The sequence below is a fragment of the Cebus imitator genome, unplaced genomic scaffold (assembly GCF_001604975.1).
Source record: "Cebus imitator isolate Cc_AM_T3 unplaced genomic scaffold, Cebus_imitator-1.0 Scaffold7, whole genome shotgun sequence".
Lineage (NCBI taxonomy): Eukaryota > Metazoa > Chordata > Mammalia > Primates > Cebidae > Cebus > Cebus imitator.
The window spans coordinates 6,659,401-6,680,946 of record NW_016107322.1 but is presented as its reverse complement, the minus strand read 5'-3'; positions in this window follow the sequence as shown (position 1 = coordinate 6,680,946).

Here is a 21,546-nt window from a genome sequence, read left to right as displayed (position 1 = left end):
TAAGTGTGGTGGCATGCCCCTGTAGTCCCAGCTATTTAAGAGGTTGAGGTGGGCTTAAATCCAGGACTTAGAGCCTGCAGTGAGCTATGATCCCACCACTCCCCTCTGGCTTGGGCAATAGACTAAGGCTCCATCTGAAAAAACAACAAAACAAAATAAGCCTAGTGTTGTCTAACGACCTATCTTCTGGAACTAACATCAGTCCGTGGGGAGTCCTGAGTGGTATCAGAAAAATGCCATGTCAATCAGATAATAAATATTCAGCCCTCTGCCTCAAACCCTGTACAGAATGACTCAATAAATATTAGTAGCAACGACAATTAATAACCCCTTTCAGTTCAGCAGTTCATGGATCCTTGATATTCTTAGCTTATCTTTCTAATCATTATTAATCCCATCACCTTTTAATGAATTAGTCAGAAATTTAAATAGCAAAAGGGAGAGAAGGCAAAACAAAACATCTGTGAATTTTATTAATTTTTAGCAATTCCTTATAAAAGCCAAGAGGGTGGAGTAACCCAAATGGTTAAAATCATAACTAAAAGTTCTTCAAATGACCCTTTCAATGCCATTCTCCTTTTGTGCTGTTTAATCAAGAACTGGCTGCAGTGGCATTTTTGAGGTTAAGAAATATGGAGAAAACGAAAAGGTGTATATGTGGTTTTCTGCATCACTGGGTTGTCGGGAGAATGGCAATAAAATAACCATTTAAAATGGAAAAATGGAGCAGTAGGCCCCACTCTGAAGAAGGTAGGACATACTTCCAGTGTTCCCTTAATGTTACAAGACACAGGAACTGCAACCCGGGGGGTTCCCATCTTGAAGACTATCAAACTGTGAACACAAGTCCTGTAAAGGAACTAGCAAAATAAAAGAATTTGGAATATTTATCCTCTTAGGATGACTAGACTTCAGACTCCCTGAAACAGCCTTTCTCTTGGCTTCTAAGCCACTGCTTCTCAAACTTTAATGTTCATACAAATCAGCCAGGGATCAGGTGGAAATACACATTTTGATTCTATAATTCTGGGTTGCAGCCTGATATTCTACATTTCTAACAAGCTGGTCCTCAGACTCCTCTTGGGTAGCAGGCTTCTGTCTTACATTGTGATGTTTCTTATCCTGTATTCTTTAGCACACCTAAATTTTATTGGTATTTCATTATGTTCAGCAAAGCCAATTAGTTAACTAAATTGATTTAATTTTTATATCTTTAGAAGCTGTTCATATAACAGATTTCCCTCATCAGAAGATAAAATGTCCAACTAGGTATATTGGCTTGGGGTTTTGGAAGATAGTCTTATCATAAGTGACCTGTCCCCACCTTCTCTCTTTTCTTCTTGAGACTTCTTATCTTACACAAATAATCCTTTGTGTATCTGCATAACAACTTTACTGGAATAAAGTAACTATTATTTTCGACCAATCAAGGCTAAGTGAGTCATCCAAGAAGAAAGAACTGCTGAGATGGACTGGAGCCCTGAGCTAGGTGTTACAACTGAAAACAAGGGAGAATTGGATTTAGGAAACTTTCCTGATGGTCATAGGAATTTCCTTCTTTTCTGTCAAAAAATAAATGGAAGAAAATCTCTTCTCTAGTCTCCAGGCTCCAAGCTCTGAATCTTGGTTCTCATGCATTAATGAGGTTACACTACACTCAGGAGAACTGAGCTAATTTCTTGCTCTGTCACTTACTAACTGTTTGACAATGGTCAAACTACTTTACTTCACCTTTGTGAATTTCTGTTTTCTATTTTTTTAAATGAGAGAACAAAGTTAGGGAGGGAACTAAAGGTCCTCTAAGCTCTTGTTCAACTTTGAAAAGAAAATATAAACATATGGCCTCAAATTTGAGTTCTTAACAAATTCCTAGGGTCTTGATATTCTGATTATATGATGATTATGATTTGATTATAATTTACCAAGCAGTTCATAAGAAATTGTTATATGTAATCCAAAGCAAGCCCTTGAAAACTTTGTGTCTCACAAAGATAATCAGAATCTAGGATTATCCAGGCCACGTTTGAATTTCTGTTGGTAAAGTCTTGAAAGTTGTCACCCACGTCTCAGTAGCCCTCAGCCTCAGTGGCCCTCAGGCTGAGGGCTACTTTTAGATCTTATTTTAGCACTCTGGACCATTCTCATCTCAATAACGACAATGAACTTCATTTTAGTATTATGGCAAAAGCCTTCTTTTCTAAACTCTAAATCACTCAAATAGTAATGGGAAATAAAATAATATTTACCATCTCATTAAAAAAGTACAACCGAATTTGGATGGGTATATATGTTTGTCTTGTTTCTTCAAGACCTGGCTAAATGTTTAATCAAACAATTAACAAAATCATGGATAAGTCCTGGAAAATCTGTAACAGAAGATTTAAAAAAAGTCTTTAGAACCTAAATTGAAGAAGAAAGAAGTACCATAAACCTCTCCAGAATTTTAATACCTTTGAATTAATTTTTCTTTTTTTGAGACAGAGTTTGGCTCTGTTGCCCAGGCTGGAATGCAATGGCGTGATCTTGGCTCACTGCAAACTCTACCTCCCAGGTTTAAGCAATTCTCCTGTCTCAGCCTCTGGAGTAGCTGGGATTACAGGAGTGAGCCACCATGCCCAGCTAATTTTTGTATTTGTAGTAGAGATGGGGTTTCACCGTGTTGGCCAAGCTGGTCTCAAACTCCTGACCTCAGGTGATCCACCCACCTCGGCCTCCCTAAGTGCTAGGATTACAGGCATGAGCCACTGCACTTGGCTTGAATAATTTTTTTTTAAGTGACAGTCTATCAAAGTTTTAGGAAAATTCAAATTCTGGGCAGGAGCACACAACACATTACTATGCAAAAGGTGAAAATTAAACATTTACAAACTACCTCTAGAAAGCATTTTCATGAAAGTTTAAAGTTGAAGAGAAGAAATATTGATATGAAAAATTCTAGTGAGCCACAAACATACTTGAGTCTCTTAACCCCATAATCATTTTCAAACACCACCACCGAGATGGAAAAACACAAGCCTGAATGAATGTAATGTTTCCCCTTTCCTACTTCCCAGCAAATTCATGGCTTCACACTGATGATTTCAGGTAGTGATCATTTAAAAGTAAATGCATGATGACTCGTATGTGACTCTCTTCCACCACCAGGAAACATGGATCTCTGTGTGTTTGATTACAGGTCAAACTCTCCGTTCAAAGAGCAATTAAAAGCTGCTGTAACTTTTAAGTCTTTGAAATGCAAAAGAAAATCCAAGAAATAAAATTTGCCTGATGATTCTATTGCCTTTATCTAACACTGATTTTCATATGAAAAGTGTTGCTCTCAAAAGTCCTAATTAGAAGGCCACCCTTAATAGTTGCATCTACTAGACATCAAGCAATATATAGTAAAAGAATTAAGCAGAATATGTGAGCTTTGAAATTGGTGTCCTAATGGGGAAACAGCTTTCAATCAAGTAGCCCTCTCTATATTCTGTGTTGAAAAGGAGTTTTCAAACCAAAACCACATGGATGCTCAGTGGGCTATATCGATATTTGTAACTCTCTTATATTTAGTGTGTTCTTTACAACCATAAGCTAAGTTTCTTAATAGATAGGAAATACTATATGTTAAAAATATGGAGATATTTGTCTTTGGTAGAATCTCTCTTTATAGGCAATTAAAGAGGAAAAATAGATTCTGCCAACACCAACTTTAATCTGATATATTTCTAGTCACTTTGTTCTCTGAAAGCAGTCTGTGCAGAAGTCTTTTTCATACAATGTCATATATTTAATCTTAGTAATGAAACAACGTTACTAGATAGAAGGAATACATAAGGCGAGTTTAATTATTCTTTTACTTTCCATGAATTAATAATAGAAGCATTATTTTTCTCATTGCATTTCTAATGAATGAAGACTGACAACTCTTTCTGAACACAACCCAGTAACTCAGAATTATGATGAGACTTGAAGAATTTCAAACATTTCCTACCTTTAAGAACTGCTCTTCAAAAAGAATGCCACTGTTGAAGAAATTCAAGATTGTCGTAAGTGCCCATGTGTAGCTTTTAAGGAAAAAGTTATCTGAGAAATATAATAAATCATCTGACTTTTTCGTTTGTTTTGTCAAAGTTATAATTTTCCTCTTTTTACAGTGAACTTTTTATTGCCCAGAATCCTATTAGTAAAAACTGTTTATTAACCAAAACTTATTTATACTACCACCCCTCACAGTGTCTTAAAAGTGTTACGGCACAATATTTAATAGCAATGCTAAAATGAAAATGATGGCTTAGAAGATTCTGAATTATTTTCTAAAACATCAAGAAATTAATTTACTCATAGATAATTTGCCTCAGTTAGAATAACTCTAAGTTGGCTAAGATTTGAGAAAATAGAATACTCAAATCTCAATCATACAAACAGGATTTACACTGTATATAATTGATATCTGAAAAGTGGAAGAAACATTCACAGAATTTTAGAAAAGTTATCTAAAACCAAGTGGAAAGATAATATAAATAATAGTCTTTGCATTGTATTTATTAATTTAGATAATTATAAATTGTTGGATTCCCTAAATCAAATTAGGAGACTTAACAGCTAAAACATAAAGAGAGAAGGGATCCAGAGAGTGAATCCAATCCCCTCATTTTGCAGATGGGAAAACCAAAGCCCAGAAGTTAAGTGATACTGGATTTGGACTGGTATCCAAGTCTGATTTTCCATTCAACATATTTTCTATAAGGGAACTTTTTAAAAATAGATAAAATATAGGCTAAAATTGGAGTTGGGGAAGCACAAATAGGGGTGATCAGGGATGGAGGCTACCAGTAATTGAAGAGTCTCTTACTAGGTGTCAAGCATTGTTTTTTGTTTTGTTCGTTTGTTTGTTTGTTTTTGAGACAGAGTCTCGCTCTGTCGCCAGGCACCAGGCTGGAGTGCAGTGGCACGATCTCGGCTCACTGCAACCTCCGCCTCCTGGGTTCAAGCAATTCTCCTCCCTCAGCCTCCTGAGTAGCTGGGACTACAGGTGTGCACCACCACGCCCAGCTAATTTTTGTATTTTTTAGTAGAGACGGGGTTTCACCATGTTGGCCAGGATGGTCTCCATCTCTTGACCTCGTGATCTGCCCACCTCGGCCTCCCAAAGTGCTGGGATTACAGGTATAAGCCACTGCACCCGGCCTCAAGCATTGCTAATGACACTTTTTTTTAGGTGTCAAGCAATGTTTATCTCATTATGCACTGTGCTTGGTTTAGAGATAGATAAACTGAAACTCTCTCATGATGAGAGGTCATCACAACCCCAAGGTCTATGCAATTTCTCTGTATTGACCCCAGATACAGAATGACTATGTCTCTGGTGATTGGTTGACTATTAAGTGGTTTTTTTGCTCACAACTTCATTCAACAAGTGTATGCTGAGCCTTTTCTTTGTGCCAAACCCCATCCTGGAAGTTGGGTGTGTAGTGAGCAAGAGGCTTGACCCTTGCCCTCAGATAGCCAGTGGGCACAGGGGCCAACTCCACTCTTTCCTACCCCAACAGTGTCTCTCAGTCACCACCATGGTTGGGAACCTCCACTTCAAACCACTTTTTGGAAACTTTGATAATGACCAGATCCTTGAGAAAAACACCGGAAAGCTTAATATCATCTAAAAAGATGTACTTCTCTTCCAAAAGTTGATTGACGCAAATGGCTTCAATAGGAATTGGCAAATACATTTTTCACAGTAGTTTTCCACAGTATGGAAATATCAAATTTCAGATTTGTCTCAGGATTAAGTATATTCTTAAAATTTTACATTTTCATTAAATCCATCCACTCAAACACACTAGACTTTGAGTGTAGTGCAATATTGTTTTATAGTTGGGTTTATTCTAGACTCTATGCAACAAGTTCAATCAGAGAAAAGGTGATCGTTGACCATGGGAATTGTGGTCCTATGCACTGACCATAGGAGCTATGTTGCACCGAATTATTAGCATAATGCTTGCAGCACCAATTCTGAGAATGTAAACCATTCTTATTTCATAAGCAGCATATATTCTGTGAATAACAGAGCACTCAAAGGAATGAATAGATTTGGTATATGGCTTTCCCATGCATTTTATAAATATTCACTGAAAACTTACATGCATAACTGGGTTTTGGGTTTGGAAACAGTGCTGATCATTCTTTCACCAGCCAGCATGTGTATGTGCAGATAAGAATGATGTGTGTTGGAGAGGCCTGTCTATACTGCCTAGATGAGATTTGCCCTTGATTTGCAGCCACAGCTGCTAATGGCAAAACATACAGCTATTTTCAACCACTCCACTTAGATTCACATTCTTTTCTGCTCTGGTGCTTTAAAAAGAACCAGGATGCTTCCTTGTCTCCTGTGTCCTGGAAGGCCTTCATTCTACAGACTGATTTTAATTTCAGCTCAGGCATGTCATCACAAGTTTGTGGGAGAGTCATCTAAAATCATCAGAAACGTGATGACTGTGTTCTTGAAGCACACATGCAGGATGTCATGCAAAAGATTATAGATCACTTTGAAGAGTCAACACTGTGTCCCAGGGTAATGATAAATTCAAAGAAGATGTGCATTTCCACATAACAAAGATTCTCCATGGTATTGCAGAGATGAGACGTGACATGCATCAACACTCTGTACCATGGTATGCTGACAAGGAAGCATGATGATACCTCAGTTGTTCACAACTTTCCTGGGTAAAACATACTTTGGGCAAAGTTGACCTAGGTAGGGAAAAGTTCTTAACTCTTCATTATTTTAGTGGCTGCTGAGAAAAGTCGAACATTTCTTTTGTAAAGCCTTCTATGACCCACCGAGATGATCCCTTCCTCCTTTGCACCTTTGCTAGCTCTTTGACATGTTCTTGTTTCTGCATCAGCTTACATTCTACTCCCCTCCTAGACTCCCAGACTCTTATGTCTTTGAAGGAAAGATCTGTTTCTTTGAATTTCTAGCACATAAAATTTTGTGATTAAATATGGGTGGATGAATGAATGGATAAATGGATAGGGCAAGAAAAACAAGACTCAGTAGGCTACTGTGGTTGGCTGGCCTGGGGCTGCTGAACTAGAACTAATTCAATCCATGCTCCCATAGTTGAGTCAACTTGGAGAGAAAGAAGAAGGGAAGTAATATCAAGCAGTTATTATGCGACATCTGTGCTACTTGATAGGAGTCGCTGCTAAGAGGAGAAGCCTCCTCCATTTCAACCAAGGTTCTTGGAGATCAGCTTTCCTCCAGGGATGATGAGAGAAGAGGAGATTATTATTCTGTGGGGGTCCAGTAAGGTGGGTAAATAGGGATGCTACAGAAAAGAATCTTGGAAATATGACACATTTGGGAACCATCTGGAAGTTAGCCAACTACTAACTAGCTGGGTGATTTGGGACAAGTTACTTGGTTTCATTGAATATCTGGCTCTTCATCTACAAATTAAAAATCATAGTGTCCACTTTGCAGCATGGCCATAAGAACTCTAAGGAGCATATGTTCAGTGCCTGGCACAGAGAGATACTCAATAAATATTTTTATTTAAAATAATCATGTGTATGCATTTCCTTATTTTTAGTTGTATAATGACATTTTATTTCACTAAATTTGACATTAATATTGTTGGAAAGTATATTCTTGCTTAATTCTGATTTTCCTATAGAAAAAGAAATTCATTTTTCTCTCAATGAGGTAAATATTTAGTCCCTACCATCAGGTAAAATGGTACATCCAGAGGGTCCACAATATTCTTTGGAAAATGTCAGATAAAATGAGGTGACCATAAGAAAGATCCATAGCTGAATGGCTGAATCACACAGCCTCCAAATAAGAAAGCTGGAAAGGTAGGAGGGATAGGCATTCACAGACACATGCTGTTATGAACTGAATGTTTGTGTCCCTCCCAAAATTCATGTGTTAAAAATCCTAACCCTAAGGTGATGGTATTGGAAAGTGTGGCCTTTTGGAGGTAATTAGGTTATGAAAGTAGAACCCTAGTGATGGAATTAGTGCCTTTATAAAAAGGAACCCAAAGATCTCTTTTGCTCTCTTTTCCAACAGTTGAGAGGACAAGAAGGCAGTCTGTGACCTGGAGAGGTCCCTCAACAACCCAATCATGCTGGCACCCTGATCTCAGAGTTCCAGCCTGCAGAATTGAGTGAAATGAATTTCTGTTGTTCATAAGCCACCTGGTCTCCTGTTATAGCAGCACAAGCTGACACATGCATACCTATGCATATGAATAAAAAGGAGCTCGTGGTTGCTTGGGTTTAAAGAATAATATTTGAGTATTCCACTCATATTAACCTGCAACAATTATAGGCCATATGTGTTCCTGAGTTCTAGCACAATGTCTGTAAGATGTTAACCTTTCCTTTCTTCAGAATAAAACTGGTCATAAGAATAAACAAGTGACCCAAGAGAAGGGTGCCTGATGGGTCACTCTGTGTAACGCCTAACACTTCACAGACTGTTACCGAAACCAGGGTCCAATATCCCAAACTTAACTATTTGACTTTGACATTCCCCTTATTTCGGGCCTGTGCCTTCAGACACATCCCACTAGAAGATGACAGATGCAGTGGAGAGACCACTAAATGTCCATGTCACAAGATACTCCTCCCACACTGACCTCACTCCCTGAAGTGGTCTGTTCTCTCAATCATGTTATCATCCCCATGTTTTAATTTGTTTCCATAATTTTAGAACCCTAATCTCAATCAGATATGAGTATTACTAGATTTCATGATTAAAATGATTTAAAATAACATCTGGATGACACGGTATGCTTGCATGATTTAGGTAGTTTATTTTATTTGCAAAAGTAACTTAGTTGCCCAAATAAGATGTAAACATTTAGATTTGGGAATCGCCTTTCACTTATTCCTTTCCTGGTCCATAAGAAAAGCCAGAACCACAGCTTGCTTCTCTATTTCAGAGCTACATTAAGATGAGTTTAAAAACAAGTTAACTTGCTGAATGCCAGGAAGAAAAACAATATAAGGGAATAAAATCTGATGAAGATAAGATCTGGCTGTTGAGGAAATTATCTTTGGATAAGGAATCATATAAAACTCAATTCTTAATTAGTTGACTCATGCCATTCTTAAGTGAAAATCATTAAATAAAAATTTAAAATTAGTTGTCTCAAACTGTTTTTTAACCAGAAGATGTATAAATAATAAACATATTAAAATAGCATGCACAGCATGCAGTTTGATAAAAATTGACTAAGATGAAATATACAGCCCTCCCCCAAGTAGCTTTTCACTGAATTCTGAGGGTAAAAAGATTGAGTGGGAAGAAACCATGGGAAAAAAATGAAAACTTGTTACAACAGAAAACTACAATTGTGATTCCAAAGAAGAGTGGTTTCGGTGATTTCCAGTAATTCTCGGGAAAAAAAGAGCAGGGACTATAACTTCATGATGTAATGAGTTGGGATATGAGATTCAAGTATAAAGATGAAATAACATACTTTTCAAAAACAGGATGCTTCTAAAATCTACAAGCTGAGAAGAAAGCACCTTTTTAAAGATTTAAAGTAAAAATAACAGAATACAAATGCTATAATTATGGATCATACTATAGCCATCTAGACAGATTAAGAATACAGAAGTTACTTTGACAACCATTTTAGAGATTGGATAGAAGGGGATGAGGAGTCATGAGATATCCTATCATGACCTATCAGTCATCAGCGCTGTAAGTCTTACCATCTGTATTTGTCTGTTCTCACATTGCAGCAAAGAAATGCCGGAAACGGTAGTTTATAAAGAAAAGAGTTGTAATCGGCTCACAGCTCTGCAGGCTGTACCAGAAGCACAGCTGGGGAATCCTTGGGGAGCTTTTACACAGGGTAGAAGGCAAAGCAGGAGCAGGCATCTTCACCTGGCCGGAGCAGGAGGAAGAGAGAAAGTGGGGAGGTGCCACACACTTTTAAACAACCACGTCTCGTAAGAGATCTATCATTAGAACAGCACCAAAGGGGAAATCTGCCCCCATGATCCAAACACCTCCCAGCAGGTCCCACCTCCAACATTGGGGATTACACATTAACATGAGATTTGGGCGGGGACACACATACAAAGCACAGAGCTCGGTTCTATGGCTTTCAAACTAAGTCTGCTCACAAAGAAAATGCCACAATTGCATTTATTTTTTAAAATTCATTGATCACTTACTATACAACTACTTTGCTCCAGTAACTGGGAAGGTAAAACCAGGTTTTGAAAGCCTCTGGAATTTAAATTAACATGACAAAATAATGTGGCAAGTGCACAAAGAGAGGTACATAAAAAATGGTTTTACGGGAGCTGTGCTGGATGTAGTCCACCAAAGAGGCTGCAGGAACGGCTTCACAAAAGGGACAACGGGGTTGGAACCTGAAAGACAGCTCTGCCAGTCATGGAGGTATGAGGGAGGAGTGCTCCGCCCAGGTGGAAGAGCACATTTAGGAAACAAAGAGAAGTGTGCTGTGGGTAGAACCTCTTAAACATGGGGTTTGGTAAAAGATGTGGTGAAGAGGTCAGCGTGTTGAGTTTGGGAAATGAAAGCAAACCAAATGCTTAAAGGAAAATGTGACATAATCGGATTTAAATCTTAAGATGTTCACACCCACTTTCGTGTAGAAGACACACCGGAAGAGAGCAGGACTGGGCTGGTTCATCATACTGACTTCTTTTTTTTTTTTTTTTTTCAAGGTTGTTAATTTGCAAGGTCAGAGAAATCCAGTCGATAAAAATGTTCTTAATATTTCATCATGGCACTTGATGAGCTCTCTTGTCAACACGCTCTAGAAATATTTACTGGATGATAATACAATCAAGTTGGTTAATCAGTAGGATCTAACCTGCTTTCCCAGTCTTTTCTTTCCTTGTTCCTATAACTCCTCATGCTCCAGTCATTACACTCCTTTTTGATCCCTGTAAACACCATGTGTTCTCAAGGTGTGTGTTCCAACCTCACTGCCTTTGTTCACGATGTTCTCTCCACCTGAAGTGACATTCTTTCATCTTCTAGCTATTGAAATCCTGTTCATTGTTCAATGGGTCACCACCCTCACACATATTTTTGTACTTGCCTTACGATCCTTTCTTTATCTTCATTATAGTCGTTTGAGTAATTAATACTCCCTGCCACAATTTACCTACTTGAGTGTAGGAATGTTTTCATATTCCTCAGCGTAATGATAATGATACTTATAATAATACCACCTTCAATGTCTTTAGTGAGTCTTGCCAGGCACTGTAGAAAGCCCTTTGCATGCCTCCTTGTCTTATGTGCTTTTAAGTGGCAGTTCCATGTATTCATTAGAAATGAAGAAAACGTGGCAGTCATCCAGACCCATGCTAGCTCCTAGCTGTAACACATTGTTGCATGACCTGGGGCAAGTTATTTAACCTTTCTTAAGTTAAATTTTCTCATCTGAAAACTTTTAGGGTTGCTCTGGTGATTGAAGTAGATTATTGTTAAGAGGGCACTTAGCGGCCTGGTGCGGTGGTTCACGTGTGCAATCCCAGCACTTTGGGAGGCCGAGGCGGGTGGATCACGAGGTGAGGAGATTAAGAATATTCTGGCTAACATGGTGAAAACCTGTCTCTACTAAAAATAAAAATAAAAAAATTACCTAGGCTTTGTGGTGAGTGCCTGTAATCCCAGCTACTTGGGAGGCTGAGGCAGGAGAATCACTTAAACCTGGGAGGTGCAGGTTGCAGTGAGCCAAGATTGCGCCACTGCACTCCAGCCTGGGCAGCAGGGGAAGACTCTGTCTCAAAAAAAAAAAAAAAAAAAAAAAAGCACTTAGCATGCTGCTTAACATGCAATAATGAGACTACAGTTAGTCTCTATGAAATCACTGCTAAACCCGTTACACAGATTCAAGGCAAACACAAAAATGCATGTGGACCCCTCTGAGGGAGCTCACAATTTAGTAGAGACCAAAAGTGGTCAATTCTCTGGAATTTTAATAAATACTCATACTAATTTAAAAAAACTTGAAAATGGCAAATTGGTACTATAAACATTTCATATTCATGTTGATATGGAAATGCTACATGAAATTTAAATCATTTTTAAATCTGGCACACTTAGATTACCTCTATGTGATGCATTCATATTTTACTAAAAATTTTTTAATTACCTATAACCTTTTTTTTAATGATGGGTGGAAAAATCACCCCTGGACTATGTCAGGAAAGAAAGGAAAAAAGATGTCGAAAATTTTGAAAAGCATTTTGATGTCATTTTCAACTACTCCTCTCCTCTTTACTTCCTCCTTTTCAAATAAGCCATACAGAATAAAGGGAAGACCTACAGAACCTTGGCACTTGGGATGACTCTTGGCCTCTACCTTGCCCAGAGAAGGAAGGAAAGGCCCAAGGACTTTGAGATTTCATGTGTGATGGCATCTGATGGGCGGGGTGCCATTTTTGCCCTGTAAATCTTCTCTATTTTTTCTCCACGGCAGCCTGCCCTGACAGGCTGACCTGGATGAGCTGCACCTACAGACTCATTCGTTGTCAGGTTTCCAGTCGAGTTCCACCAATGGGAGGCACCATCAGGAGATGCAGATTTTAAGAAGAGTGAAGTTGGGATGTTTACTTCCCCAACTCTTGCTCTGCCAAGCTGTGTGTGAGTTGGCTGCGTGCCTCGGTGAAGCTTGCACTTCCCATCAGAGCCCTTTTCTACATCTGCCTCCATAGCTGCCCCACTTTCTTTTGCCATTGCAGCCAGTTGAGTGGCAAAACTGGCCCGCTCAATATTTCACTGTCCGCTGTTGGCTTCATTGTAGTCAGTCCACACTTTTCTCAATTACCTTTTCTTTAAACTCTCTATTACCTGTTTAAACATGACACCAGGGACGTTGCTTTGATCCTGATTGACAACCTTGGTTTCTAGTTTAACACTTTTCCCCTCTCCCCACCCCACACGATGCTGGGTTGAAGCATGGAGGAAATAAAAGATTGCCTACATGGAAATGGGTCTTATTTCTTTATTTAAAAATTATATTTTATTAGAGATGCTTTGATAGTTAAGAACTGCAATCTTATGCTTTTTTCTCTTGTGATGACATTGCAATTCCTTTGTAGAACAGTTTAGAAAAAGACTGAAATTTTTCCTAGGTGAATTGCTGATAGAACCACATCCCTTTCCAGCTCTTGCCCTTCCTCTGATAAAAATGAAAAGAGGTTATTCTTTGCGATATTGGAGCCACAAAACAACCAGATAAACTCACAAATAAAACCCATCTTAAGAATAAACCAGGAGTCCACAAGTGCAGTATTCCAACTATAACATAGCATGAAGAAAGGGCAGGCTGAAAGACAGAAAGCCCATGGGGACAAGTTTTCTTTACATGTCCTACAATAGTTTTTCTTTCATAAAAGTAATGAAAGAAAAGGTGGGGTGAAGTGACGATGGGAAGAAGAATGGGTGAGAACATAAGACACGCATGCCTGGTGCTGAAGAAAAGACCATTTGTACATAGTACATTGCAGAAATTGTTCAAGAACAGCTCAGCCATGTAAAAATATGACCCTGTAATACTGCCAAGGTCAATCAGACCCATGTGATTGATTTAGAAAGGGCTGGCCTTATAGGATACCATTGCACAAAGCCTAGGAGAGTTTATACCCCTAAATGCTAGCATTTGGAAGGTAGCTTTTTATTCACTGTTTTTTGAATAAACCAAATATTGACTCATAAATAATAATTTGTAGAGAGTTGCCTATTAAATGTCAAATTTATATATCTCAAATATGAACAACCATGATGTCCATGCTAGAGTAAGAGTAAAGTGTGTGCTCAAGAGTATGTTTGTTTTTACCTTATTCATGCAAAAGAATAAAGTAATTCTTTTTGAAAGAAGGGACCCTTTATATATTATGTACTATATGTTGAAAAAATACATGTATATAAAATATTTGCAAGTCTAAAAAGGTACGAAGTTGTAATAAATTTTTCCTTTCAGGGAATCAGGTTTTAGAGGTTTTACATTTTTTTAAGACTTATGTATTATTTGATTTTGTTACAAGAAACAAGGATTACTTGTACGACTTAGAAAAAATTAAAGTCATGAGACAAAATCTGATAACATAGTGGCTTTGGAGTCAACTATTGAACCAAGTTAGAAGATGTATTTGTAAGGAATGATGATTTGATTTTCTTTCTTTCACTCTTTTTATGTTTTTTGTTACCGGAGCAATGAGACTTCTTCCCAATTTCAACTTCTTTCCCCAACTCACTCCAACAATATATTTTGCAACCATGTCTTTACTCATGACCATATACCCTATTAAGACTTTTCTGCCCAGTACTATTTCTAGGCTGAGCCAACTTTTATATTGTAGAAAATAGTAAAGGGAAAAGGAATAGGGACGGGATAGGATTTTAAAGAACAAAGATGTTTGAGGGGAGGACAGGCTAGGGAGAAAGTGACAGAGCCCTAAAATGATCTCTTTTACATTCTACCCTCCCCCAAGATCAGTGCACTTAAATGTCTTTTGTTTTTATGGGGATTTGGGCAATATTTACTAGAGCCAGAAATACCAGAGTATCAAGTATCCCTGTCTGAGCTGGCATTTGCCTATTCGTCCATGAACTCTCCCATTGGGTACATCCTGAAGCCTTCTTGGAGATTGCAGGTCATAAATGTGTGTGATTAATTGTCTATGTTGAAACAAACAAACAAACAAAATCTTTCCAGAACATTCAGACTAGAAGGTGAAGCAAGATCCCATTGGGTGACAGAAGAAATCCCTGTTTGGAGCCTGACAGTAATGGCTAAAGGAAGAAGACTGAGCTGACTGCAGCTGCCTAATACACATTTCTAGTAGGTGGAATAACAAAAGGGATACTAGAAAATTGGAATTTGTTACAGATTGTGAAAGACACCTGATAAATTACAAAGGACACAGGCTGTGGGGCAGTGACTTAGGTAAAACTAGAAGAGCAAGATGTAAAGCAATTTTCAAGAGAAGTCCACAACTTCATATCTAAGTAAAATTAACTAATTGAGATGGGAACTTAGGGGCAGTACAATGTATTCCTTATGTATGGAGATACCCACAGATGTCTACCACCTATGAGTGAGAACAAATAATTCATCATTTCCAGTTCTGGTTAACAAACTGTATTGCCTCCCTTGAAGGTGCTCAGTGTGTGCACACAAAAATCTGCATTAAATATTATACAGAAAGTCTGTACAGAATTGGGCAAAAGAGAGCCCCGCAGTGTCCTCAGTTGAGGCCATACACTTTTGAAGACCTCACAGTTAACAGATGAAATATCAGAGAATATGATTTAAGGTTTCTTTGAGTGCCCAAATCTGTCTTTAGTAAATGAAATTATATGTTTTATAAACCGCTCCACAAATCCTGGTACAAAAACAGTCACTAATTTTTTTCATTTTCAATTAACTGCTGTCTGACTACCTTAGTCCATGTTGCACTGCTATAGCAGAATATCAGAGACTGGGTAATTTATAAAGCAAATAGTTTTTTTCTCACAGTTCTGGAGTTGGAAAAGTCCAAGATGGAGGGGTTGGAATCTGGTGAGGGAGGAGGAGATCACTTGAGGGAAGGAGAGCAAGAGATTGAACTCATAGCCTGAAGCTTTCTCATAAATCCAATCATGAGGGTAAAAGCCCTCATGACCTAAACACCTGTGATTAGGCCCTACCTCCCAACAGAGTTGCATTAGGGATTCAGTTTCCAGCCTGCGCTTTTTAGGGGACACGTCCAAACTACAGGAAGGACTTAGATGTCTTGGTAACTGGAAGTCTAGTATTTTTTTCTTGAGGTTACCTGTCTTTCCCTTACTCATTAATTCCCTACCCTCTGCAGGCTCATCGAGTCCAAAGCAAGTCAATTCTGGCTACCAGAAAGCAGAAAGAGATATAGAGGCAAAACAGTGCTCTGCTGCAGCTGCTGTTTCTCAAAGATTAGCCCCAAATAGTTGGAAGAGTGATTACTAGCCCAGAATGCTGCAGGGAGCCCACTTCTTCAGTTCTAAGGTTGGCCAAAGGCTATCCATGCTTCAACAACTGCTCTTATATACAAACAGTCCATTCTAATCTTCAGGCTACTACTAAGGGGTTGGGACTGATCCAGCTTCGTGTATACTAACTCCCAGGTCCTGGACCCCCACGGCGTTTCCTCCTCCGTGACCTAACTAAGGGAGAAGTAACTGATGTTGCCGCCTTTCCCCACGTCTCTCTGATTTACCCTTTGCTCACTTTTCTCAGGGACGCAATCCTCAGTGATTTAGCCAAGGTGCTATATCCTTCTCAGGAAGGTTCCCAAGCAATTCCATGATTCCATATTTCTACCTTTCTAAATCAGGCTACTGTCTGTGACTCCAAAGTGATTTTGTCATCCTGGCCTAAATTATGAAGTCTTTGGCACTTCTCTCTAAAGAAAAGAAAAACACACTTTTATTTCTGATTGGTTACTGCTGAGTACAGCACCCCTGGACATATGTAACTTCTGCTTTCAAAATTGCAAATAGTTGTGGCTAGAAGCGGTGCCTCAAGCCTATAATCCCAGCACTTTGGGAAGCTGAGGGTAGATCGCTTGAGGCCAGGTGTTTGAGACCGGCCTGGGCAACATGGAGGAAACACCATCTCTACTAATAACACAAAAATTAACCCGGTGTGTGGTATGCTCCTATAATCCCAGCTGCTCCTGAAGCTGAGGCATGACAGTTGCTTGAACCATGGAGGCAGAGGTTGCAGTGAGCCAAGATTGCACCACTGCACTCCAGCCTGGGCCACAGAGTAAGACTCTGTCTCAAAAAATAAAAATAAAAAAAATTATAAATTGTTGTGACAAGGTACAAACCATTAGCTTTAGATGTCTTAAAACCTTAGAATGATGGTTCTCTGCAAAGCAGAACTTTGTACTCATAAGAATGTTTCTGGATGTAAACAACAGAAATACAGCAAAAGCAAAAAAGTAGTCAGGTTTGGAGGCTCATGGTTGTAATCCCAGAATTTGAGAGGCCAAGTTAGGAGAATCACTTGAGCCCAGGAGCTTGTGACCAGCCTTGCCAGCATACTGAGACCCTGTCTTTTTTAAAGATTTAAAAATTAGTTGGGTATAATGGTTTGTGCCTGTAGTACTAACTACTTGGGAGGCTGAGGCAGGAGGATAGCTTCAGCTTGGGAGGCTGAGACTACAGTGATGATTGATCACACCACTGCACTGCAGCCTGGGCACCAGAGCAAGACCCTGTCTAAAAAAAAAAAAAAAAAAAAAATGAATTTTCAGTTCATTTAACTAACTGAAAATTCCAGGTCTAAGTGTTCTCTAGACCTGGAATTTTCAGTTAGTTTTCAGTGTCAGAGCTCTCTCTTTCTATCTCTTAGATCCACATGACTTCGTTTCTTTTTAAGAATTAACCAAAGCTTCTCACAGGTGCATTGTCAGAAAAGGTTGTCAAAGCTCATACCTTACAGCATATACTCCAAAAGAAACAGAGAACAGTTTTACTCCCAGTTCCCATATATGGAATTGCATGAGTGCTCTAATTGTCACTGCTAGGGTTGTGCATGCACTCTGCAAACCATACAAATTAGGGAAGGGGATTCCACGATTAATCAAGCCAGGCAATGTTTCCCTATTGGGTAGAGACAAGTCATGATTGGCAGTCTCACCAGAACCACATAGAAAGAGGATACATATTTCCCCAATGGCAAGAGAAAAGCTATATTTAAAAACAGTCTGGGAAGAGGGCATTGCATTGGGTCTCCTTTAAACTGTTACTGGCTGAGTTTATGAGGTTCTACTGAGAAACACAGTCCATCCAGTTTGTATGTAACCTTTATCAGGCATGCAGGAGAGCACCAAGACCCACAATAAACCCTTGACCTCATGTCCATAGGTTTGAACTGGGTTTGGAGAGTTCACCTGCAGACTAGCTTGATAAAAAGTGCTGTCACAGATGTAAATGGGAATGTCAAGAATAGCTTTATTTAATTTTGTGCCAGAGCACAGGATCTGAACAGTCACTTGTTCAGCAATCTTTTAGAAAGACAGGGGCCATGCAATATGATCTTCTTCTACTGTGATACTACTGGAAAAAGGTCTGGACATTTGTGCTGGTTCCATTTTCTGATAATACGTAGTTGTGACAAGACAATTCCTTTAACGTCTTTGGAACTTGGTTTTCTAACGTATTAAGGAAGGTGGTTATGCCGTCTGATTTCCAACATCTTTGATCATTCAGCCCCGAAGTTCTAAGGTTTTATTTTTTTCATTGATTTTCATCTGACACATGGGCTGGGAAAGATGAGACCACGGTAAGAGGCAGGTAGAAGTTGTTGTTCTAGACAACTTGAAAAGATATCTAAAACATAATAAAAAGACAAGTGGTATTTTTATTTAATTTCCCTACAAAAAATCAACTCCAATTACCAATCTTTGTTTTTAAATTTTAAAAATCACTTATTTTAAGGAATATTTAAGAAGGACTTTATAGTGTCCAGTGAAGCAACTTCAAAAAGAAATTAGAAAAAGAGACTTGAGATAACTAGCAGAAGCCATGAGTAGATCTTCTTTTGACCCTGGCTTGAACAAAGCAATTGTAAAATATATGTTCCATAATATTGTGGGAACTTATATATGGCTTGCCTGTCATATAACATTAAGGAATTATAATTTTTTAGATGTGACAACAATAATACTGCTATTATTGCAAATTGTGGGAAATTGTTTTTACTTTTCAGAGATGCATACTTAAATATTTAGGGTTATATGTCATGATATCTGTGATTCACTTTCAAATACTTGAGCAAAATAAAAATATATGTATATATAAATCAAATGTGGTAAAATGTTAGCAAAAAAAACCTAGGTGAAGGTTCAATGGCTATTTCATCTACCATTCTTTCAGTGTTCCTGTAAGCTTGAAAGTTTCTAAAAAATTTAATCAAAGAAATGTGATTTTCCTTTAATGTTTCAAGCTGTGCTTACCCTACATATTTATTTCAAATGTAGTTCTAGATTTTAGTTTTCCCAGGTGAAACTTCACTTAAATGTCTTTAAGACAGTTAAAATATGATATCTGAATTTTCAACTTCAGGATGTGAGTTATAAGGTAAGTAAAGTGACAGCCTCTTTCCTATGCAAAAATGACCTTAAATAGAATCTTTAATATGCAATATTTCCCTCCCTGCCCTCAACCACACACACATATTGACCCTTGACTCTTTCTAGCTTTTACTAATTGTGTTGATGAGCCCAGAAGAGGCTGAATAATGTAGTGGTTAGAAATTCCAACTTGAACCCTGTTACCTGGGTTGGGATCATCATAACACCTTATGTTTCCGTTTTCCCAGCCATAAAATAGGGGAAAATGTTATCACCCGTGTGATGGGGGCCTTTTGAGAATTAGGCGCATTGTGCACTTAGAACAGTTTCTGACGCTTTGTAATTGTTAATTATTATTTATATATTTTGCTGTAGGAAATTCAGATAAGGTTTGAGTTGACGTCAATGTTCAAGAACAGAAATACTTCTGCTTTTTAGGTGATAACATTGGTTCAAGCAATGCATTCTGCTCTAGTGACCAGCGTTGAGACAGAGAGATTTTTTAAAAACTGGAAGGGCACCATGGCGCTGTGGAGTCTCTTCTACTGTAGTAATTTCCCTTACCAAATGACTGAAAGTCTTCTCAAAATGCTAGAAAACTAACATCTGAGAAAATAAATTTCATAAGACTTTCTAAAAATAACAACATTGCCCCAACAACTACAGGCTGGAAATATATTTGATAGATGCTTCATTGTACTTGCCAAACATATTAAAATGATGTTGTGGTGGTTATTACAAAACATCCTTCAATCATTTATAACCAACTAAGACTCCTTCATTAGGTTGTGTGCCAATTATAAGTGCTTATTGAAAACCAAGGATTTGGTCTCTTTTATATATAAATTTCCTGTTTATTTATGGCTTTGTACATTTAAATGCTGCCCAAGCATATGAAAAAAGGGAATTTGTTTCAATGGAGATACACAAATGTCCTTATTCTTCCTGGACCTTACTATGAATGCTTGTCAAATTTGTCTAATAAAACTTTAGAGAAACTGCCTAAGACTTGGGTTTTATTTTTATTGTCAGTCTTTATTTAATAATGGTATCTCCATTTTATCCAAAGAAATATTTTCCTTCTTAGAAAGATATGAAGTGGGTGACGTCTCTATTGAAGGCTCCTCTATGGGCCCTGATAGGTCTTCGCCAAGCCAAACGTGATTCTTAGCACGTCAAAAGAGCTATTTAAAATAATGTATATAAGTGAAATTGTTGCATTGCTAGAATTCGAGTAAAGAAATCCTTTGGTGACTTGGAGCAACTGCAAGAAGCTAACATCAAAATTAGTCCTTCAAATTCTATCTTCAAGGAGAAACCAGGTAAGAGAGACTACATGATTGAGACTTGAGTGTGCTATTCCTCTGAATTCAACTTAAATTGGCGAAATTTGGCCCTTGTGGGGAGCTGTTGGTATCCTGTTGGAAATGAGGTCATCTCTTCCACTCTCTGCAAAAGAGTCTTACTGTAGTGGGGCACAAAATAGAAGCTGTTCAGCCAGGCTGAGTGAGGGAAGAAATGGAGTCCAGGCTCCTTTTCATCCCAGAAAGTCAGTATCTGATTGGAGTAGAGGTGACAGGCCTTCAAATATGTGCCACATAGCTTCGCTAAGGGTGAAGTAGAGGTCTTGATTCTGTCTCCAAAATTGCCAACTTAGACTTTTAAAAAATATAAACAGCACTAGATTAAGTGAATTCTGGAGCTTCTTGGTAAGTGGAAATTATTTTGAAAATATTATTAGTAATTTGTTTTATTTATTTATTTATTATTTTATTTTTAAGTTTTATTTGCCATTATCAAACATTACTATCACTCTTTCCCAACCATTTTTAAGTTTTTAACTTTCTGTGCAACTTTTAGCATTAAGAAAACCCAGGTCTCCAAAGTGTCTCTTCAGCACCGTGCAGACTAGGTGGACACGGACATACCCGCTTCTCAAATTATTGGGTATTTATAGCTCCTTGTAATATAATTTTGAACCATCGCTCCATACAGTATCTACATACTTGCAAAGAAACATAGAAAAACCAATACCTCTAAGCTTACATACTTACAAAAAAATATTATTATTAGCAGATTATAAATGTGTGCTCTTTTCTTAACTTCTTTAGGCTCATTTGTTCTTAACACGTTTTTCTAATTGTCGACCCTCTCCCTCAACTCTGGCTCCAGCTGGCTACTGGACAAATTTCCAAACCTGATGAAAATATGAAACAGTCTTAGTTCCAAGATAGCCCTTACGTGCCACTATCTGTCCCTGTGAGGTCACGTTCTCTTAAGCATTTGGTGAGCAGTTCAAGCACCCTACAAGGAGTGCGACTCTGCTTACTACCTTCTCCCAGTGGTGAAGCAGGCAAATTTGGACACAGCAGCTGTCTGCTCCTGAAGACAGCTGGAAATAACCATGTGTGATAGGATCAGCTATCAGAGGCAGGGCAGCACTGTTGTCTGTAAACAGCA